Below are 18,504 nucleotides of genomic sequence, written 5' to 3'. Positions count from 1 at the left end.
TTAAGGTAATTAATACTCATCCAACCCTACACACCAACTTAGTGGTCAATAGCCATTGAAAATTCATGCAGTCGAGTTGCCAAATGTACATATTTTCTGGATCAGATATCATGGGTGAACCGCTAGAAATACATATCAAGGTATACCTAAACTTCCTCCATATCATATTCACATCTCACCCTAATGCACATGCAACATCATATCATATACATAGATTTATTTAGACTATACATGCTTTTTAATAAGCTTATCATATCAGAGATATGCTAATAAAGTATACGGTTTCATAGATTAGAATTATGCACAATATCCGAGTTAAAGTTACGAAATAGAGACTTACACACTCAAATACTCATACAACAATTTACGAGTTTAACAAATCTATTATGCTCACAGAATGTTTGCATCTAACGTCATGTATAACATATTAGTTTTAATGGATATCAGACATATTCATATAACCGGTTACAGAACTTTACGAATAGCACACTCGACCCAACTTAACCTTCGAAATGGGCCCATAGGCCCATGTGTCCTACACATCTTACCTATCTAGCTCATGTGACCCACACGACCTGGCACACAATCAAGCATACGCCCGTATAATGTTCATACCCACCTTGGATTGGTAATTGATAGGTGATAGCCTTGAAATTTCCTAGGGGGCGATCATCATGGGAGTTTGGTCTAATAGGGAGTCGAGGTAGAGGCATTGATGCAAATTTTTTCAACCTCATCCCCTTCAGAAAACTTCTGCACCATTTTAAAGAAATGGTAGAGATTGCTTAGTGTATTCTCGATAATGATGTACTTCAGAAACTGATAGGTGGTTCTGGAAATGAAGGCTTGAATGGCCTATTTGTAACGCACCCACACCCGAGACCGTCGCCGGAGTCGAGTATGAGGTGTTACTAAGCTTAGTTTAACATTTTTAGAACTTTGAATTATTTGTTTCTACATTCACAGCTTTTAAGCTACTTGCGTCACAGTCACAAGAAAAATCATATCTCGAGTTACGAAACTCGAAATTAAGATACGTAAATTTTCCCTGAATCTAGACTCATAAAACTATCTACTAATTTTTTCTAGAATTTTTAGTTGGGCCAATTAGTACAGTTTATTAGTTAAAGTTACCCTGTTTCAAGACTCGACTGGTCTGACCTCTGTTTACTACGAACCACATTTCTCTCTGTAAAAATTCATATGACTATGAGGTTTGTTTATACTAAAACTAGACTCAATAAGGATTCTGAGGATATAAAATACATCACCTAATTATATCTTTACAATTTATGGTGAATTTCTAAAGTAGGAACAGGGGATTCAGAAACTGCTATGACTCTGTTTCACTAAAATTAAAATATCTTCTAACATATACTTCCTTTACTTGTTTCATTTGTTTCATGTGAAACTAGACATAATAAGCTTCAATTTGATATGTATTTCACCACCAAATTCAATTTCTATGATTTTTAGTAAATTTTCGAGCTCGCGTTAGTGTTGCTGCGGTATTCTGTTTATGGTAAATTTCATCCTTTTTATGAGTTTTTATGCACTAAGTATCTTAATAGTTTTCCTTAACATCAAACATAATCTAAACTAACCATTTTCATAATTTATCATTATCAAGCATTTCCTCAACCATTTCACAACCATACCATAAGATCATTTACACAAAATGGGTATATTGCTATACATGCCATACTTAAATTTACAAGCCATTTACCAAAAATCTTCGGATAGTGTGGTCGAGCCTTCGACCTATCCCGACTCTGAAATGGCTTGTCCAAAACTACAATGAGTAAGAAGGAGGAGTAAGCATAAGTGCTTAGTAAGTTCATATGCAAATAATAAGTAACATAACAAACAGTTATACCATCAACATTAGCATACATCACTAAAACACATATCACATTTTTAATCATTCTTCATCATCTTATTACCTTATCGTGGTTGTATCAATACTCAACCCGAGGGTTAAATACATACCTGTCCAAAATATCCATTTCATATCACTTACCAATACGTCTCTTTACATCTCAAATTTTCCTCCATTTGAGTAGAACTTTACCCGTTGAACACATCGAATATAATTCGGATACATGGATAACTTGCACATAAGTGCCATATATGCAATCAAGCAATCATGTAACCCGCCCATAAGTGAACTCGGACTCAACTCAACGAGCTCGGTGTTCGCATCCATAAGTGAACTCGGACTCAACTCAACGAGTTCGATGCCTAGTTACATCTCACGAACTCGGACTCAACTCAACGAGTTCGGACATTCGCATCCATAAGTGAACTCGGACTCAACTCAACGAGTTCGGATGCTCAACCATCCTAGTGACATGTCACTTGTATCCTAATCTATTCCTAAGGTTCAAACGGGCTTTTCCTCGAACACTTATCCTTGTCGTCTTCCGTAGAATGCCAAATCAATACTCGGTAACAATTATATTTAACAAGTAGTTCACATAATTTACATATTATTTGAAATTAACCACAAAGCATACATTTCATAATAAAATTCAGCATAACACATAATTAATATCAATAACTTAAAATAACAATTATGCTACATTATTTACACATGAACTTACCTTGGTACCAAAATACAAAGATTTTGCAATTTAGTCCACAATCTTTTCTTTTCCTCGATTGAGGTCGATTCCACGTCTTTCTTGATCTAAAATAACACATTTAGCTTATTTAATACTCACATTATCAAATTAATCCTTAACTCAAATTTTGGCAAAATTACAATTTTACCCCTAAACTTTTGCATATTTACATTTTTGCCCCTAGGCTCGGGATTAAAATTTATTCCTTATTCTTATGTTTTACAACATTCTGATCACTTTTCTCTTCTATGGCAACATCAAATTCTCACTCTAACATGTACTTGTGACTATTAGGTATTTTTACCGATTAAGCCCTTTTACTCGTTTTTGCTTAAAATCGATTAGTACAAGTTGTCTAACATAATTTAAAACTTTATATTCTATCATAAAACATCAAAATACACAAATTTCACCTATGGGTATTTTTCCAAATATAAACCCTAGGTTAAATTATTGCTAACATAAGCTTTATCGAGTTAAGGGATCTCAAAACGTAAAAATCATTAAAAACGGGCTTGGAATCACTTACTATGGAGCTTGGAAGCTTGAAACAAACCCTAGCTATGGAGAACCCTTGAAATTTCGGCCTAATGAAGAAGATGGACAAAATTGGCTTTTAATTTTGTTTTAATTCATTTTAATAACTAAATGACCAAAATACCCTTACTACTAAACTTTCCAAAATTCCTTCCATGTCCTAATTTTGTCCATGAACTTAAAATTGGTAAAATTGCTATTTAAGACCTCCTCATTAATATTCCAAAACAATTTCATACTAAAAACTTCTAGAATGCAAGTTTTGCAACTTATTCGATTTAGTCCCTACTTTCAATTTAAGCACTTTAGGCATAGAATTTCATCACGAAATTTTCACACAATCATGCAATCATATCATAAACATCAAAATCATTGTAAAATAATTATTTCTATCTCGGATTTGTGGTCACGAAACCACTATTCCGATTAAGCCCTAATTTAGGATATTACAACTCTCCCCCCCTTTTAAAGATTTTCGTCCTCGAAAATCTTACCGGTAAACAGGTGTGGGTATTGGTTTCTCATAGTTTCTTCAGTTTCTCATGTAGTCTCTTCTACCCCATGCTTTTGCCACAACACTTTCACAAGTGTAACACTTTTATTTCTTAGTTGTTTGACTTCTCGAGCTAAAATCTTAATCGGTTCTTCTTCATAAGTCATATCAGGTCGCAGTTCAATTTCTGTCTGTGAAATTATATGTGAAGGATCTGAACGATACCGACGTAACATAGATACGTGAAACACATCATGAATCTTTTCTAATTCGGGTGGTAAAGCTAGCCGATATGCTACCGGTCCAACTTTTTCAATTATTTCATACGGTCCAATAAAATGCGGACTTAACTTGCCCTTTCGTCCAAATCTAAGGACTTTCTTCCATGGAGACACTTTCAAAATACCTTATCACCAACTTGAAACTCAATGTCCTTTCGCTTTAGGTCTGCATAAGATTTCATCTATCTGAAGCGACTTTCAAACAATCTCGAATTATCTTCACTTTTCTTCATTTCTTTTATTAAATCAACTCCATAAATCTGATTTTCCTTGAGTTCAGTCCAATACAAAGGCGTTCGACACTTGCGACCATACAATGCTTCATAAGGTGCCATTTTCAAGCTCGTCGATAGCTATTGTTGTAAGCAAATTCTACCAACGGCAAATATCTTTCCCAACTTCCTTGAAATTCCAATACACAACATCCGAGCATGTCTTCAAGAATCAATTACTCTCTCGATTGTCCATCGGTTTGTGGATGAAAAGCAAGATCGAAATTTAACCCATACCTAACGCGTCTTGCAACTTTTGCCAAAACCGCGAGGTAAACCTTGGATCTCTATCTGAAATAATCGATAATGGTATTCCGTAATCTAACAATTTCTTTAATATACGATTCAGCCAACTTGTTAAGAGAATAATTAAACGCATCGGGATAAAATGAGCCGACTTAGTTAATCATCAACTATTACCCAGATGGCATCTTTCTTTCCGAGTCAATGGCAATCTGAAACAAAATCCATAGTAATCCGATCCCATTTCCATTCAGAACCATAATAGGTGGAGTAATCTCAAGGTACTTGGTGTTCACTTTCACCGTTGACAAATTAAGCATTTGGACACAAACTCGATATATCTCTTTTCATTCCATTCCACCAATACATTTTCTTCAAGTCATTATACATTTTCGTACTACCCGGATGAATCGAGAAATAACCACTATGTGCTTCCTGTAGGATCTTTTGAATCAATTCCTCATTCTTCTATACACAAATCGATCTTTAAACATTAAGCACCCATCGAACCAATTCAAATCGATCCCGTGTCGCCTTCACACTTTTTTCTTTTGGCTAGCAAATCTTGATCATTTTTCCGAGTTTGAAATCTCTTGTAAAACATTGGTTTTGCTCTTAACTCTGCTAGAATCGAACCATCATTTGACACTTTCAACCGAGTGTTCATAACTCTCAAAGCAAACAACAACTTTCGCTCAAAGCATCAAGAACCACATTCGCTTTTCCCGGATGATAATCAATAACAAGCTCGTAATCTTTCAACAACTCCAACCATCTTCGTTGTCTCAAATTCAAGTCTTTTGTGACATCAAGTACTTAAGACTTTTGTGGTCGGTATATACCCGACATTTTCACCATACAAATAATGTCGCCAAATTTTCAAAGCAAACACCACCGCACCAATTCCAAATCGTGAGTAGGATAATTCCTCTCATGAGGTTTTAACGCCTCAAGCATATGCCACCACTTTTCCTTCTTGCATGAGCACACACCCCAAACCATTTAGAGAAGCATCACTATACACCACAAATTCTTTACCGATTCGGCCAGTACTAACACCGGTGCCTCTGTTAATAACTTTTCAATTCTTCAAAACTCGTTGACATTCTTCCGTCCATTCAAATTTAACATCCTTTCGAGTAATCTAGTTATAGGAGCAGCAATTATAGAAAATCCATTTACAAACCGCCGATAATACCCAGCTAGCCCCAAGAAACTTCTAACTTCGATTCACGTTTTTGGTGGTTTCCAATCAACAATGGCTGAAATTTTACTAGGATCAACCCGTATACCATCACCAAACAATATGACCCAAAAATCCAACTTCCGGAGCCAAAATTCACTTTTACTAAACTTAGTATACAATGCTTATCTCTCAAAGTTTGCAAAACTATCCTCAAATGCTCAAGATGTTACATCTCATCTTTTGAATAAATTAAAATATCATCTATAAACACCACAATAAATTTGTCCAAGTATGGCGAAATATGCGATTCATTAAATCCATAAACACAAAGAGAGCATTTGTCAATCCGAATGGCATAACTAAAAATTCATAATGACCATACCTTGTTCTAAAAGCGCTTTAGGTACATCCGACTCCTTTACCCGCAGCTTGGTAATACCGGATCTCAAGTCAATCTTTGAAAACCATGTCGCTCCTTTTAGTGATCAAACAAATCATCAATTCTCGACAACGGATACTTGTTTTGATTGTCACCTTGTTTAACTAGATAATCAACACATAATCTCATAGAACCATCCTTCTTTTCACAAATAACACGGAGCACCCCAAGGTGAAAACTTCGGTCTCACAAAGCCTTTATCACCAACTCTTGCAATCTGCGACTTTAATTCTTTCAACTCATTGGTGCCATTCTATATGGAGCAATCGAGATCGGAGCTGTTCCGGTATCAAATCAATACCAAATTCTACTTCCACGACCGAGGCAAACCCGGCAATTCTTCCGAAATACGTCCGCAAATTCACACACAACCAAAGATCGATTCAACTTTCTTTTCAACTTCTTTTGTATTAATTACATACGCCAAATAAGCTTTATAACCCTTTCTCGATATCTTTGAGCCGACATTGAAGAAATCACACTAGGCAATGCCTCGATTTATCCGATTCAACCCGCAGAGTTTCACCATTTCCACACTTTAATTCTATAACCTTTTCTTTGCAATTTACTATAGCATCATGCAATGTCAACCAATCCATACCCAAAATAACATCAAATTCATCAAACGGCAACAACATCAAGTCGGTGGAAAGTAATGATCCCGAATCATTAAAGGACATTTCTTACATACTTTATCAATAGTCACACATTTGCCTAACGGATTCGACACTCTAATCATAAATTCGTATTCTCAACGGTATATTCATACTAGACACCAATTTCATGCACACATATGAATGAGTAGAACCGGATCAATTAAAGCAATAACATTAACATTATAGAGAGAAAATGTACGGTAATCACATCGGTGAGGAAGCATCTTCACGCTTTAATAGCATAAGTTCTAGCCGAGCCCTTCCTTCAGTCTAACCTGTATCCTCGCTACATTCTTCTTGCTTGTTTCACTTCCAACTTTTCTCGGATACCTTCCCTCGAGTCTGCACCACTAGCTTTTACATTCGAAATTTTTCTTTCTCACTCTCTCTGGCGTCTCTAATAAAATGATCCGGAGAACCACATCGAAAACATTCATTTGCTCAGACGGGACCAAAATGATTTCTACCACACCGGCACTTCGGGTTTAACAAATCTCGTATTTCCCACACTAGCCGCATAGTCCGAGATTTAGGACCCACATTTCGCTTCTTAAAATTTCCATATGATTGCCCAAATGAAACTTGGGAACGAGGATTCATATTTCTTGACTTTCCGGTTTCTTTGTGAGGTGCATTACTCATTGGTCTTTTCTTCCAATTTCGTGTTTGATTCTACCTTTTCTTTTCCTTCAAGAATTCTTCACCTTGCAAGCTCGATCGACAAGTACCACCATTTCTTTTAGTTCAAGGATCCCAACAAATACCTTAATGTCTTCGTTAAGCCCGTCTTCAAATCGTCGGCACATCTTGGCTTCAGAGGAACATATTCCCGCATACTTACTTAATCGAACAAACACTCTTTCATATTTTGAGACTGTCATATTACCTTGCTTCACTCAAGAAACTCTTTACATTTCGATCAATAAATCTTTCACTAATATATTTCTTCCAAACTCTTCTTGAAAGAATTCCCAGTTACCTTCTCTTTCGTACCACCAAATCAAAGTCTTCCACCAATTATAGGTGAATCTCTCAACAAAGATGTAGCACATTTCAAACATTCTTCGGTGTACAAGATAATTCATCAAATACCGGATAGAATTTTCAAGCCGAACTCGCTTTCTCCGCATCATCATCAATATTTGCTCTAAATTCTTCACCCCTTGTTTACTTAATTCTATCAACGGGGTTCTGTGAAATTTTATCATATCCACTCCTTGAGGCATTGGAGGCATAGGTTGAGGAATTGGGGAGGTGGGGAGGTCGTACATTTGGGTTCGTCTGAACGAACTCGATGTACCATGCACTCATCATTTGGAGAAAGGCTTTCCGATCCCTTTCCTCCTCCCCGACCAACAGTAGGGGTGGGTTTTCATCGGCGCTGCTCCATCAACCGAGCTGGCGCATTACTCAGACTTCATCTCGCCACACTGGATCGGGATCCATTTACTATATAAAAAAAATTCATTTAAAAAGGTCAGAAGTCGTCACACTATCACAATTCATACATATGGCATGTATAGCAAAATCCGTACATACAACACGTAGTCCGAGAACCGACTAAACCTGCTCTGATACCACTAAATGTAACGCACCCACACCCGAGACTGTCACCGGAGTCGAGTATGAGGTGTTACTAAGCTTAGTTTAACATTTTTAGAACTTTGAATTATTTGTTTCTACATTCACGGCTTTTAAGCTACTTGTGTCACAGTCACAAGAAAAATCATATCTCGAGTTACAAAACTCAAAATTAAGATCCGTAAATTTTCCCTGAATCTAGACTCATAAAAATATCTACTAATTTTTTAATAGAATTTTTGGTTGGGCCAATTAGTACAGTTTATTAGTTAAAGTTACCCCTGTTTCAAGACTCGACTGGTCTAACCTCTGTTTACTACGAACCACATTTCTCTCTGTAAAAAATTCATATGACTATGAGGTTTGTTTATACTAAAACTAGACTCAATAAGGATTCTTAGGATATAAAATACACCACCTAATTATATCTTTACGATTTATGGCGAATTTCTAAAGTAGGAACAGGGGATTCAGAAACTGCTATGACTCTGTTTCACTAAAATTAAAATATCTTCTAACATATACTTCCTTTACTTGTTTCATTTGTTTCATGTGAAACTAGACATAATAAGCTTCAATTTGATATGTATTTCACCACCAAATTCAATTTCTATGATTTTTATTAAATTTTCAAGCTCGCGTTAGTGTTGCTCATGATTCTTCATTTATGGTAAATTTCATCCTTTTATGAGTTTTTATGCACTAAGTATCTTAATAGTTTTCCTTAACATCAAACATAATCTAAACTAACCATTTTCATAATTTATCATTATCAAGCATTTCCTCAACCATTTCACAACCATACCATAAGATCATTTACACAAAATGGGTATATTGCTATACATGCCATACTTAAATTTACAAGCCATTTACCAAAAATCTTCGGATAGTGTGGTGAGCCTTCGACCTATCCCGACTCTCGAAATGGCTTGTCCAAAACTACAATGAGTAAGAAGGAGGAGTAAGCATAAGTGCTTAGTAAGTTCATATGCAAATAATAAGTAACATAACAAACAGTTATACCACCAACATTAGCATACATCACTAAAACACATATCACATTTTTAATCATTCTTCACATCTTATTACCTTATCGTGGTTGTATCAATACTCAACCCGAGGGTTAAATACATACCTGTCCAAAATATCCATTTCATATCACTTACCAATACGTCTCTTTACATCTCAAATTTTCCTCCATTTGAGTAGAACTTTACCCGTTGAACACATCGAATATAATTGGATACATGGATAACTTGCACATAAGTGCCATATATGCAATCAAGCAATCATGTAACCCGCCCATAAGTGAACTCGGACTCAACTCAACGAGCTCGGGCGTCAGATCCATAAGTGAACTCGGACTCAACTCAACGAGTTCGGATGCCTAGTTACATCTCACGAACTCGGACTCAACTCAACGAGTTCGGACATTCGCATCCATAAGTGAACTCGGACTCAACTCAACGAGTTCAATGCTCAACCATCCTAGTGACATGTCACTTGTATCCTAATCTATTCCTAAGGTTCAAACGAGCTTTTCCTCGAACACTTATCCTTGTCGTCTTCCGTAGAATGCCAAATCAATACTCGGTAACAATTATATTTAACAAGTAGTTCACATAATTTACATATTATTTGAAATTAACCACAAAGCATACATTTCATAATAAAATTCAGCATAACACATAATTAATATCAATAACTTAAAAATAACAATTATGCTACATTATTTACACATGAACTTACCTTGGTACCAAAATACAAAGATTTTGCAATTTAGTCCACAATCTTTTCTTTTCCTCGATTGAGGTCGATTCCACGTCTTTCTTGATCTAAAATAACACATTTAGCTTATTTAATACTCACATTATCAAATTAATCCTTAACTCAAATTTTGGCAAAATTACAATTTTACCCTTAAACTTTTGCATATTTACATTTTTGCCCCTAGGCTCGGGATTAAAATTTATTTCTTATTCTTATGTTTTACAACATGCTGATCACTTTTCTCTTCTATGGCAACATCAAATTCTCACTCTAACATGTACTTGTGACTATTAGGTATTTTTACCGATTAAGCCCTTTTACTCGTTTTTGCTTAAAATCGAGTAGTACAAGTTGTCTAACATAATTTAAAACTTTATATTCTATCATAAAACATCAAAATACACAAATTTCACCTATGGGTATTTTTCCAAATATAAACCCTAGGTTAAATTATTGCTAACATAAGCTTTATCGAGTTAGGGATCTCAAAACGTAAAAATCATTAAAAGCGGGCTTGGAATCACTTACTATGGAGCTTGGAAGCTTGAAACAAACCCTAGCTATGGAGAACCCTTGAAATTTCGGCCTAATGAAGAAGATGGACAAAATTGGCTTTTAATTTTGTTTTTAATTCATTTTAATAACTAAATGACCAAAATACCCTTACTACTAAACTTTCCAAAAATTCCTTCCATGTCCTAATTTTGTCCATGAACTTAAAATTGGTAAAATTGCTATTTAAGACCTCCTCATTAATATTCCAAAACAATTTCATACTAAAAACTTCTAGAATGCAAGTTTTGCAACTTATTCGATTTAGTCCCTACTTTCAATTTAAGCACTTTAGGCATAGAATTTCATCATGAAATTTTCACACAATCATGCAATCATATCATAAACATCAAAATCATTGTAAAATAATTATTTCTATCTCGGATTTGTGGTCACGAAACCACTATTCCGATTAAGCCCTAATTTAGGATATTACACTATTCATCTATAACCCCATTGGTGACCATGGTAGCAACACTAAAATATTGCACATAATCACGAAGGGATTTGTTTGCTTCTTCGGAGATGGTTATCAAATAAGTTGGGGATTGCTAGAGTGTCTTGTTGGTAGGGAAACGACTCATGAATTGTCTGACTAATTACTCGAAAGAATGAATAGACCCCCAGGGCAACGATAAGTACCATTGTCGAGTTGGTTGTGAAAGGGTCATGGAGAAGGTGTAACGTCTCCTAACCTGATACCGTCATCGGAACAGGGTTATGAGACATTACCAGTCAGTACAGTCCAATTCTGGTCATTAATTAAAATAAATATTCATACTCATCCTAGTTTTAAGATGTCGTCCCTTTAATGGGCCATCGCGGTCCAATATGAACAGTAAATTCAATTCGGGACTAATTTAGAATCACTACGAATTTTTAGTAAATTTCAAAATTCATATTATATCATATTATATACCGTTGCCAACCATAATTTACTCATTTCATCAATACTTCTACAACCTAAATGACTCTCATAAAACATCCTGGGTACATGCCATTACCAATACTCAACATACTTTACCTCATTGAATTCGGGATCGGCCTGGGATGCTGATTCAACAGTCTAGCCTTAACTTAACTCACATGCGAAAACAAAGCATGACGCGAGTATACACTCGATGGTATTTCTATAATCTGAACACTTAAGCAATTATAAAACATATTAATTTATATATATTGAACTATTCAAACTCAATGAGAATTCAAACATTCACTTTCCAACTAATGTTTTCGTCTACTTTAAATTTCAAATCATTTATTATTTTTAATAGCAATTAATCAATCAAGAATGTTCATTAACACTCGAATAATTATTTATTCAAGAATGATCGATTATTCGGTAACAATCAATTATTCAATAATAACCATTATTCAAGATCGATCAATTGATCGGTTATCCAAGAATATCAATTATTCAAGAAAATCGATATTCAAGAACTATTAAGTTATTCAAGAGCGATCATTCATTCGGTGACAATCGGTTATTCAAGAATGATCAATTATTCAAGAATATTCATTATTCAAGAATATCTAATATCCAAGAATACCAATTATCCAAGAACAATCAATTATTCAAGAATAATCGGTTATTTTATACCTTTATTTACCCCTATTAACATGACTCGGACTCGAGATGGATACGGATCCAACCAACACACCAAGATCGGCACATAGTGCCTCATCGGTTCAGGCAAAAGCAGATAAAGAATAAAGAATAAAGATAAAGATAGCGATGCGGTACACAGAGTACCTCATCGAACAAATCCGAACGATAATAATAGAATAAATATAAATATTCAACACACAAAGTCTGAATCGATAATTGATAAAGAATAATATTTGACACACAAAGTGCCGAATCGGTAATGGTAATAAGAACAATATTCGACACACACAAGGTCTTAATTGGTAACGATGAGATAACAATATTTGACACACAAAATGTCGAATCGGTAATGATAGCGAGAATAATATTCGACACACACAAGGTCAATCGATAACGATGAGCGATAATAATATTCAACACACAAAGTGTCAAATCGATAACGATGGCAGAACAAAATTCGACACACAAAGTGCGAATCGGTAATAGTAGCGATAATTGATATAAGAACTAGCACATAAGTGCCTAAAATACGGCACATAAAGTGCCCAATCGGTAAAGTCGATAAATCCCGTACTCTTCCAATCCTATGGCATGCCAATTATATCCGAATAGCCCGACAAGTTAATAGGAAATTTGATTCTTATTCCAATTTTACTTAATATTCATATTTGCCCCTATTAACAAGACTCGGGCTTTGGCGGATATACGGATTCCAACCAAACACACCAGTATGGCACTCAGTGCCTAAACACTTCCAAATCCTATGACATGCCAACTATATCCGACTCAGTCCGACTAGTTAATAGGGTATTCAAATCATTTTTCTATTTCAAATTCGCTTTCAATTCAATCACAATTTCTCATATTTCAATATCCAACCAATACACATTTCAATTAATCATAATTCCATTCCATTCAATTCAATTCAATTCAAATTCACTTTTCCACTTTCTAATCAGTATACAATTCAATACAATATATATTTCAGATATTCACATATAATCATACTTCGGTTCAATTCCAACCACTTTTCAATCAATACACAATTCACATATTTACACATATTCATAATTTATTTTATTTTATTCAATTCATATTATTTATTTATTTATTGTCCAATCAAATTTAAAATCACTAATTTCTTTTCAATCAATATACATTTCAAATAATCACGTTCAATTCAATTTGGTTCAATTCCATATCATCCAATCAAAGCCATTCCAATATTAACTTCTCATGTATTTTATTTGTTTCACTTTTCCAATCAATTTACATTTTAATTTCAATTCAATAACAATTCACATATATTCATAAATCAATTCAATATAATCAATATTCAATCCAGTTCATATAATCATCTCAAAACACCTACTACATATATATATTAAATAATAAATCCAACAATTTAAGTATTAAGTTTGGATTATAAAAATACAAACCGTAATTTTCGAGCTAACTCCCGTTGACTTTGTCTTGTCCTTTCTTAGCTGAGATTTCCGATACCACATTGACTACGAATTTAATACAATTCATAATCATTAATACATTACTAATTTATATCTTGAGTTACAGAATTCTAAATTAAGATCTGCTAATTTCTCCTAAAACTAGACTCACAAATCTTCTTACCATAAAATTTTCAGAATTTTTCGTTTAGCCATTAAATACAGTTTATTCTTTAAATTCACCCCTATTCTACTGTCTGACAGTTTTGACCCTTCTTCACTAAAAATTAATTATCTCACAGTACAGAACTCAGATAATATTCCCGTTGATTTTTCCTGAAAATAGACTCATTAGGGATTCTAAACATATAACTTTAAGCCTCTAATTATTTTTCTTCAATTTTTGGTGATTTTCCAAAGTCAGAACAGGGGAACTCAAATTCATTCTGACCTTGTCTAACAAAACTCATTATATCTCATAATTTACAATTCAATTGCTTATACCGTTTCTTCTATATTTAATTCCATATTTTATTCATCCTCTAATTCAATTTATACAATTTTTGGTGATTTTTCAAACTTAAACTACTGCTGCTGTCCCAAACAGTCATAATACAAAATGTTGATTTTCTACTTTAATTTCAATTTAATCCTAACTAAATTCACTTACTTTTCTATCTTAATTCATACTTTATTTCTACTCAATTTTAACCAAACTTAGACATAATTATCTATTTTTCATCATAAAACCACAATTTCAAAATTCTTTCAATTTAGTCCTTAAAGCATAAAACTTATGAATCACTTTACAATTCAATCCTTATTTCATTTCTAACTTGAATTTCTATCAATTTAGCCCTTAATTCATCTTTTTGTTCAACTTAATCAACACATAAAATTCATTAACTTCTTAACTTTTGATATAATTCATGTAGTACTCTTCTCTAGAATTTCATAAACATCAAAATTGTAAGAAAATGGATCAAATTGACTTACCTAGTAAAGCTTAAGGCTTCAAAAACCCCAATTTTCCTTTTATTTTTCTTTTTTCTTTCCCCTGTTTCGTCTCCTTCTCTGTTTCTTTTCTTTCTCTCTTTTCTTTTGTTTTACTTATATATATATATATATATATATATATATAAAATATATAATAAAAATAATAATAATGACTTTATTAAATATCTACTTAATATCAAATATTTATTTTACACTTGAGCACACATATATTATTACATTTGTATTTCATCCTCACCATACACTTGTCATTTTACATTTATTTATCATATAAATATATTATAATATAATTATTTATTTAATAAATATCTTTCACTAAATAATAAATATCCATTTAATATCAAATACATATATTACAAATGTATGTATTTTTTATTAATACATTTGTACCAAATCATTACCATACACTTGTCTTTATTTAATCTATTCATCATATAATATCAATTTAATAATAATAAATACATTAATTATTTACTTAAATAATAAGTAAATACATACATGTATTACAAATGTATGTATAATACTTATTACACATGTATTTTATTTTGCCATACACTTGGCACTCCTTTGGCTTATATATTTATTTAGTCCTTTCAATTTCTTTATCCTATAATTAAACTTTCACACTTCATTCAATTTAATCCTTTTATCTAATTATCCTTTATTTAAGCTAATTTGCTTTATTAAACTTTAATTATTCACTCTCTTAACTACGTAAATATTTTTAATAAATATTTACAAATCTATTTTTCAGAAACGGAGACCCGGAAATGCACTTTTTCGATAACTGTAAAAGTTTAGGTCATTACAGAAGGCCTTACACTTAACTCCATCAGATGCTCCCTATATATTCATGTGATTGTTATACCGAGCCAAGTGATCTTCTAGATCTTTTGACTTATTCTACAAAAATTTTGGAAACTTGAAAGATGTTCAAATGTGGTTATTCAGAACCTCGAGTGCCAAGGGCTCATTGGAGTAGTTTCAGATAGGTCTGTTTGCTTTTATCCCTTTTACTTATCGTATCAACTCTGCCTTGAAGGCCTTAAGTTATTCTTCCACGAAGATATTATTGTTACCCTAGGAGTGCTGGAATATTACTGAAAGGTCGTCATTATTCCTATGGAGATATTTTGGATTATTACACCCATGATTCTTTTCGAGTGCAGGCTGAGCTTCCTCTTCTTAATGTTTTAGGTTTTCCTGTCTTGGAATTTCTTGTACAGCTCTAAACTCATCGATAAACTTCTCATTCTGGGCATTCCTTTGGTTAAAGATACATTGTTGTTATTGTTATTCTTTAAAATGACATTCTTGCTGTGAAACTATTATTCCAAAAATCACAACTTCTCTTAAGTCTTAGAGTCATAGTTGAGGACTTAAGGCTTGTTGATGAGGACCTTGATCCAGTGAAATGGGAGTCATAGTTGGTGAAGGTGGCGTTGCTGTGAGGCAGGGTATAACCTCTTGCAAAGAATGGGCTATTTGGTCAAAAGGCCTAGGGGTGGACGAGCCTTGTGGTTGTTGATGTTCCTTGGTAACTAGTGGAATTAGAACAACCTGGCAAATAGTGTCTGTTGGTGCAAGGGAGTTCTTACAAGACTGGAAGAATAAGGAGGAATATTAATAGTGTTCTAACCGATGGAAACTCTTGAAATAGATGGGATGAGAGTATTGGGTGGAGTAGAGGAATTGACTTGGTTGGCTAGATCGTTGGTCTGGTTGGTTTGGTCAACAGGGACACCATTTTGAGATTGTGAAATTATGTTGTCCACGCTTACTGCACCAATGTTGATACAGTGATACAACGAGGAGGTATAGGGGGGTAAGGGTGAGCAAAATCTGATCCGATTCGAAAAACTAGATAAAATTTTCAAATTTTGAATTAAATAGTTCGAGTTATTTGAGTTAATCAAGTTATTTGGATCAACTCGAATAAAAAATTAAGTTTTTCAGTTTAACTCGAATATGAATTACATAATTCGAGTTATCCAAAAATGCGAATAAGAAACGGTAAAACTACGCCATTTTGATAAATGTTTACCTTCTCTAAAGTTAAAAGTCAAAACCATTAAGTTAAAAAGCAAAACTGAGTTGTTTTCATAAATGTTTACTCATTAAGTTAAAAGGCAAAACCATTATATTATTTATGTAGTTAAATAATTTTATTCTTCGTTTACTAGTTAAATAATTGTTTCATGTAAATGCAACATTGAGTATAAATAATAGGATTTGTTAACTCGACCCGACTTGACTCGAAATTTTTTTACTCAATTCGATCCGATTCGAAAAAAATTTAAGTTGAGTTCGGTTGCTAAAATAGGATTCGTCAACTCGACTAACTCAAAATTTTTTGACTTGATTCGACTCAACTCGATCGAATACTCACCCCTATAGAGGAAAGAGCAATAGTAGTTCTGAAGGTTGATTTACCCAATCGAGGCAAAAAGTCGGATGTTAGTAAGAGTGGATGTGAGGAAAGTATGAAAGTTAAGAGCTGTTGGTTCACCCTTCTTCAATGTTCTTGGGGGTATTTATAGGCGAGGGCCCCGTGTAAGATAATGTTAACATGTTGAGCTTGCCATTAAACATTATTATTGAATGTGTGGGGTGGATATCTTCGATGGGAAAAGGATTTCTGTGATGGCATAGATACTGTTATTTATTTTGACTTGATGTATAGAGCAGTTGTACCCATGTAGTATTTGGTATCCAACAACTTCATGTTCTCGACGAAGGCTTAAGGATCCAGATGGCGGATGACATGCGTTTGCCCAGAAGGTTGTCTTGGAAAGGAAGCTTGTGGATGACCTTTCAACTTACTGACAGTAGGCTTATTGTTTGGTTATCCTCTTGACCTGCCATGTGTCTTGATACGGATGTGAGTATAACAACTTTCCAAATTTGTATTTGTTGTTTTATAAAAGCATTGGGCTTTTGATAATTTCCTTGGAAAAAACTTTAAATGCTAGTATAAATGATAGGATTTGCCCAATATACAAGCTTTTTACCATTCTACATGTTATCAATTTTTAAAAAAAAAAAAATTGATGTACATATATACATATTATTTTTATGATTTTGATTGGGTTGGTCTCATCTATCAATTGGATCCCAATACAGTTGTAAAGTTACCAAAACCCCCATTATTTTTACAAAGTAATAAATATTATTTTGAGGACACTTTTACCTTTTCATATTAAATCTAAAAAAGATATTTGTACATGAAAGAATTCTAAACTAAAACATTATAATCTTTTAACATATCAAATTTACCATTTTAACTAAAACAATATTTAATTATTATATGTAAAATTTGTTATCTATTTTATACTATTATTTAAGTCATTAACTAAGTTGATGTCATAAGTCAACTAAGCACTAAGTCTCATTAGGAAATTACGAAAACATTATTCGTAATTAAATTAAGTGATATTATTTGAGGGTATTTTAATCTTTTTATTTTTTATTGTGAGATTTCTTTTGACAATTGTATATGGTGAGGTTTAAGTCTGTTTTTTAAATCAATAAAACATTAATATTATGACTAGACCAAAACTTTATTTTAATATAATATTTACATATTAATTGTATTATATATTTTATTACCTCAATCAATTGCATATCTATACTATTTATAAAGTCCTTTATTGAGTTAGTGTTATCCGGTCTCAATTTAGAAAAATTACTTTAATGTTTTCTTCGCATTTAAAATAAATTATATTATTTGAGGTACTTTAGTCTTTTATTAAAAAAATATGCAAGTGATAGGATTTGAATCCGTGCCAATTAAGTTAGCAAA

This window comes from Gossypium arboreum, chromosome 9 (assembly GCF_025698485.1).
Source record: "Gossypium arboreum isolate Shixiya-1 chromosome 9, ASM2569848v2, whole genome shotgun sequence".
In the NCBI taxonomy this organism is placed as follows: domain Eukaryota; kingdom Viridiplantae; phylum Streptophyta; class Magnoliopsida; order Malvales; family Malvaceae; genus Gossypium; species Gossypium arboreum.
The sequence above is the reverse complement of the archived record's forward strand: the minus strand, read 5'-3'. Positions refer to the sequence as shown.